The following is a 6555-nucleotide window of genomic DNA, read 5'->3' as shown; positions in this document are numbered from 1 at the left end:
GCAGAGTTCTGTTGGGAATATTCCTAAAATAATATTAAATTATTCCTTTAATAATATTAAAATATTCCAGGTAATATTCCTTCTTGATGTAAGTAATGACACTAAGTGAAATGCAGTTAGTAAATGCCATTAATTCTGCATATCTTCTAAAATACCATATCAGCCAGTTTGCTGATGTCATCAGTGGATAGCAGTTATCATTCATTCATTTTATATTGACTCAGAGCAGCAGTTTGATTTAGAAATTTTAGTACTGCTGTTCTGAATAGTGCCATTTATTCTGGTGCTGGCTCTCCTAAAGAAAATGAATAATGGGAATTATGCATGTAGTCAACTCTTCGGGTCACTAAAATTCCTTCTGCACTTTTATTAAGACAATGATTTGCAGTGTTCTGTTTATCTTCTATATTATACTTTGATATTGCAGCCCATGTCTTTGCTGCAGACTCAGTCCAGGGCCAAAGCAGATTTTTTTTYCCTATTCTCTTATTGTTGGAGACAATATTGTTGGGTGGAGTTTTTTGTTTGTTTGTTTGGGGGTATTTGTTCATTTGTTTTGTTTCCATTTTTTTCTTTTTTCTATTTTTTTTTTTTCCTTAAAGGTATGAAAAAGACAGTTCTTTTCAAATGTGGGATACTTCTGACCACTCATGTGGCTAAATTGAGCTATGGATTAGGACAGCTAGTTGCCACTGTAGACAGTTCAACAGTACTCAGGGTATCAAACTCTACAGGTGTTCTCTCTTCACGCTTTCTTTGTTCTTGCATTCAGATCTCAGTAAAAGAAAAGGTCAAATATCACACCTGTACAATACATGGCTACTGGGGCTTGCATAGGTTTAAGATCAATATGTCTTCCCCAGCATAATTATGATACAATTCTTTTTTTATCATTGCTCTTTAATGACACTTCCTGTTTCCCCTACACAAGTCTCATCATTAGAGCAGCACCAGATTTTTGCCTTACCTGCCACATTACATGAGACATGAGGGCTGAAACAAAATTATATAGCTAGTCACTACTCTTCAGTGAATTACAGTTTAAACTGATTCTACAAGTGCAGCTCCAGTTCTCTCTAGGTGGCCTTGAAAGGGTYCTGAAGAATTAACAAGTATCTTTGTAGCATCAGAAGAGCAGTGGAGAYTACAAAATCCTTTAATAATTTCTCATTCCCTCACTAAGATGCATATATAACTAAACCCAAATATCTTCCTTTTGTGACTTGGCCATGAAACTGTAATGCAAACACCTTTTCCTAGTGGATATCTGTCTATAACTGCTTCATCAGCCATAGACTCACAAACATTAAATCAAGGTATGCTGGTTCTTTGAGTTAAGTTAAATGTGTGGAACATGTTCTATGGCTGGGAGAAACTGATGAATTATCAGAACAAGTTCTGCACAGCAAACWGTCCCCATTTAATGAGATGTTTGGGATGAACTCGGAGATGTTAACCAGCTGGTACACACTAATGGGAGCAACTGCTGTCATTTCTCAGTACTTACTCTCTTCATCTATCAAAATAAGATCAGAGAAGTTCACAGAAATGTCATCCTTCCATGCCACTACTCCCTCTCTGATTGATTGATTGATTGATTGATTGATTAACAGATTGATTGAACTGCTTGTACTGCCTTTTCCTTCACAAGAATCTCATACTCATTTTCCATTTTTTATTTATATTGTCTATTTTGCTTCAAAGACCATCTCTTATAATCATTTTCATCACTTATGTTCTTCAAAGAGACAAATATAAACTTGACAAAATGATTAGCTACTGTTAAACAGCTGACAACAGAGGAAATTAAACTAATACTGGAGACAAACCTGCATGATCCAGATATGGAGATCTGTCATTCATGAAGTCAGGCTATCTTCTGAAGCATTCAGCTGAGTAGTGTGAACTGCTTTTCTGCAAYATAGTTAATAGTAATTCTGAGTTCAAAATACATCCATTCATAAATGTAGGTGAGACACGTAAAACATTTTTGAAAACAATCTGATCAAGTGTTCTTATGTTTATCTTCTTCCTACAAAAACTTCAGGTAGAGACTTACTGATGGATACGCTGAAAAGTTCTCATTGTTTAAATCCCCTAATGAGGAGATGTCCTACTTGGTTCTATTGGCACAAGTAACATCTGTGTAGAGATTTGTAAAATTTTAGTGACAAAGCATTTATTTTTACACATCTGTTATCCTACTTCAAGTTCTGCCTTACACACGTGTATTAGCAATACTGTACTGAAACAAATGACTGCTGTGCATGACAAAAAACTTCTCATGAGTAAGCCCTGCTATGTAGACTTCACAGTACATCTGCAGCAGAGTCAGTCTCTGGCCTTTATCAGCTGGTGTTATCTGTTGAGTTTCTCATTTCTACTCAGAGAACTTTTTGAGGTGGTGGGGTGTTTTYATACAAAGATAAAAGTGTCTTTCACAATTGCCAGGTGCTTGACAGAGATTTATTGTGATCTGGCATCGTCTGATATGGCACCTGCTGCCACACCTGACACAAATGGCTATTTTTCATGTTCTGCCACATAGGCTACTAGATCTATATAGGAGCAGGTTGGAGGCTGCTGTAATGCCAACAGGAGATCAGCAGCTGAACAGTTTCMCCTCACTACAATAATCTTTTCAGGATTTCAGGTGTAGCTTTCATCATACTTACATATAAACTCAGGAGGTATCTCTATGGTTGCRGTATATAAGTGCAATTATTAACACTTTAAAATGTAAAATAGGTACAGAGAAAAATGTATTTTAATCTCTTCAGATAAAATTGTTTTTTATAAAGTATAATCAACTTGCCACTTCTTATTCCAAAATGAGACAAACTTTGGCTGYGTTTTTTAAAAGCAGTACTATTTCAAGAATATAATGACATTTCAGAAATAAATTCAGGGAACTAAAAGAACGTAGGAAAATCTACAAATTCTGGAATTAAGTATTAGGCAATATTGATCTGTCTGGTCTACATTTTTATATTGTACTTTTATAAAACAAAATGAATACCCATAAAGCCAAGGAAAGGTTTTTTGCTTTTGTTGATTTTCATTCTTTGCTTGGGGGGTTTTGGTGGAAAAATGGTTTTATATCATTGATTTAAATCACTTAGGGGGGAAAAAAGTATTCTAGACCATGAAAAATATGTAAAACAACAACAAAGATACATAAAACATGTTGGGGTGGGAATATAGAATACAATTTTTTTCCTGTGAATGCTTGTCTACATAGATTCCATTCTCAGTATCCATACATAAGTACACAGATCGAATTCATACTGCCAGAAGTGCCTCCTGATGCTGTGCCTGTATTCATGGGGTCAAGTTGTCTGAGYGTACCTCTGTGGATATCCAATTGATCAAGATATGACCTATGACCTAAAAGGAATTTTGCTTGTGTGTTGCTGTTGTTGTTGTTGTTTTGGGGAGTTTTGTTTGTTTGACTGAGGTTTATGTGGAAAAAACAAATAAGGAACAACAATGCATCCCCAAAAGTAATACTTGATGTWATGTTGATGGATAAGCAAATCCATGTCTTTTTTATTAGAAGAAATAGAACTATTAAAAAGCCAAGTGAGAAATGCTCTTGGATGAGTAAGATGTTTAATGAAGTGGTGTATCCATAGTAGAAGAAACGTGTCAAGCTGTTAACTAGACTTAGTGTATTTATTAATTATCTGTCTTACTAAAACATGAGAAAAAATACTGATGACCCACCAAGATAACTTGCAGTATCTAAAAAAAAATGGGTACTATATACTTTTTATATATTTTAGGATAATWATTCTCATCTGACAATAACTACATACATTACAGCCAATTTGAAGACATCTTAAAGTAGCAGGRACCTCTAGAAAAGGACTATGAGAGATGGAATACATCTTGCAGAAAAATTTATTCTTTGATCTGGTTTCCAGATATGCTTTTGKCACTGCCATGCCATTGCTTGTGGAAAATAATGTTTTGTAAATATTTTCTTTCTTAGAAAAAGAACATATTTATAGTTATATAAATGCTTTTATGTGACCAGAGGGAATGATCTAAGTTCTTAATCACATCTGTTAGCGGACTACAAAGTTCTCTGCAAATAATTCTGCAAAGTACTGCATGACTTTTTCAGTTTCCTGTGCTCTGAGAGCGAGCAAGTGTCCAATAAGCAACAATTCCTTCCTTCCTTCCTTCCTTCCTTCCTTCCTTCCTTCCTTCCTTCCTTCCTTCCTTCCTTCCTTCCTTCCTTCCTTCCTTCCTTCCTTCCTTCNTTCCTTCCTTCCTTCCTTCCTTCCTTCCTTCCTCCCTTCCTCCCTTCCTCCCTCCTTCCTTCCCTCCCTCCCTCCCTCCGTCCTTGCCTGCCTGCCTTCCCATCTTCCTGACTGATATTTGGAATAGAACTGGACAATGTCCTGAGAAACCTGTTGTAGCTGACCCTGCTGTGAGCATGTGAGGTTAAATTAGATGAACTCCTGAGCTCCCTTGAAACCACAGTTATGCTGGGATTCTGTTATGCCCTGTAATWGTTAGGACAGAATTGCCTTTCAGACATTTTTTATAACGTTTAAATTCTAAGTCTCTTAGAATTTACTTCTATGCAAGTATCTAGTTAGTCAAAAAGAGTGGGATTCATCCCTGTGTCTATCTATTAATTAATCTGTGTAATCTATACCACTCTGTAGTAAATGAGGAAAAATGGCACCATCTGCTTTAGATATCTCTCCTGGGATAGGATACAAACATTTTTCCTTAATATATACTATTCTGCTTCTTTGTACTTTTGGTTTTGGCAAAGGAATTGAATACTGCTTTGACTTTTCTGTTCACGTAATGTGTGTAGATCGTGGATCTCACAAAGACATTTGAAAGACAAAACCCAGCAGAACCAGATATGAATGTTAACAACACATGTCAGAAAAATAGAGCTACTGCACAGCAGCTAACTTGATTTACTTCTATTATTTATGGAGTAAAACATACATTAAACAAATACTTTATTGAAGTGGATTTTCATCCCTCTATTGAGTCACCCACTTTCACTGCCTAARATGTGTTCAATATTTCATTATTTCCTTTAAGACTGACTAGCATATGAAATACATTCTGAAAATATCATTAATAATACTCAAATTGGTACATTACTACAAAGCTCTTCATACTCAGCATTATTTTGTTTAAAATATTGCTCTGCAAAATTTCAAATTTTGATGGAGTTATTAGTTAAATGCTCCCAGCAGAAAGCAAAGCTCAGAATTTTGGGTCTTACACACTGATTTTTTTTCATAATATAGTCCATTTTCAGCGTTCTCCTTAATCAAGTTCTATTCACTATAGCAAACAGTGTAYACTTGGTTTCTGAGAAATGTGGAAATTATGACTCCTTTGTCCTCTAATCCTGCTTTATCATATTGAACTGTTTATGTTATTTTCACTGGATTTGTCATCACTCATTATTCCTTTAAGCTTTGTCTCATCAGTTCTGCCAGACATGTTATTATCCTCCCATTTTATTTCCCTGTTCTCAGTAGCTGTAATCATATGCTGTTTTAAAACACATCTTATTATATCTGCTACATCAAGAAATACTTTTAACACACTGATGTCACCAGCTATGTAGGTTAGCATGGAATTTCATGCCAAGTGTGTGCTTCGAACACTGATCCATTATTTGCACTACATTTGTAACGGCTGGAAGCTTGAACTTGGTAACTTTCCAGGCCTCTTTCACAAACCATCATTTTCTCCAGAGTTCTGATAAAGACATAAAAGTGTTAATGCAAGCCTGGCCTGCTTCTGGTTTTATTTAAATGCAACCTGCTGCCCTGCAGGAAAAAGCATTTTGATAGTGTTAACTTTTAAGTGTATTTTCTGCTCTGTGCTCAGACTTCCAAGCAAGCCACATCTATAGGAAAATATGTGAGAATTCTATGTAGATGGCTGTCACAGCAAGAAAAAAAATTAAAAGAAATTAAGCCACTCATTTAAAAACTATAGATAATTGATATTTTCTAGGTTTCTGTATCAAAATGAATTAAAATTCTCTTTTGAGCTGACAATTATCTTCTCCTTTCTAACCATCAAAAGTATTCTAGCAATATTAAACGTCTTCTAAAATTTCATTGTCCATCTGCACAGAGGTTCATTTTGCTTGATATTTCCAGCTAGTTTAAAGCAGAAAGAATCATGATACTGGGAATAAAACTCTTGGCATACCTGCCAATGTAGCAGATGTTGAGTTTCAGGTATGAAGTAATTTGAAAACAGTCTCTATGACAGTCAGTAGAGTTTCAAAGGTAGTGAGATCTATGAGCATCATCTACCCCTGGAACAGAGAAATCCTCAAGAGCATCTCTTCTGTCTTCAGAAAATAGTACTCTAAGAAACCTCCTACAGGCATAATTAACTGACATATGACTGGAAAAAGCAAACAAACAAATACAAATTAAAAAATTAAACAAAAAAATAGTGCATTGACTAGCACAAGTATTTCTGGGTTAGGGAAGTTATTGTTTTTCTAGTAACTCAAAAGTTTTTTCTTTTTTTTTTCTTTTTTTTTTT

General features: G+C 35.2%; 1 protein-coding gene across 1 annotated transcript in view; it reads left to right on the top strand.

Moving 5' to 3' along the window:
- Nucleotides 1-6555, top strand: part of EYS (eyes shut homolog) — a 685229-nt gene that overhangs the window by 367282 nt on the left and 311392 nt on the right. The gene's annotated exons all lie outside the window — the stretch shown is intronic.

This window comes from Malurus melanocephalus, unplaced genomic scaffold, assembly GCF_030028575.1.
Source record: "Malurus melanocephalus ecotype Western Australia unplaced genomic scaffold, MMel_1.1 scaffold_109, whole genome shotgun sequence".
NCBI lineage: Eukaryota > Metazoa > Chordata > Aves > Passeriformes > Maluridae > Malurus > Malurus melanocephalus.
The sequence above is the reverse complement of the archived record's forward strand: the minus strand, read 5'-3'. Positions and strand labels throughout refer to the sequence as shown.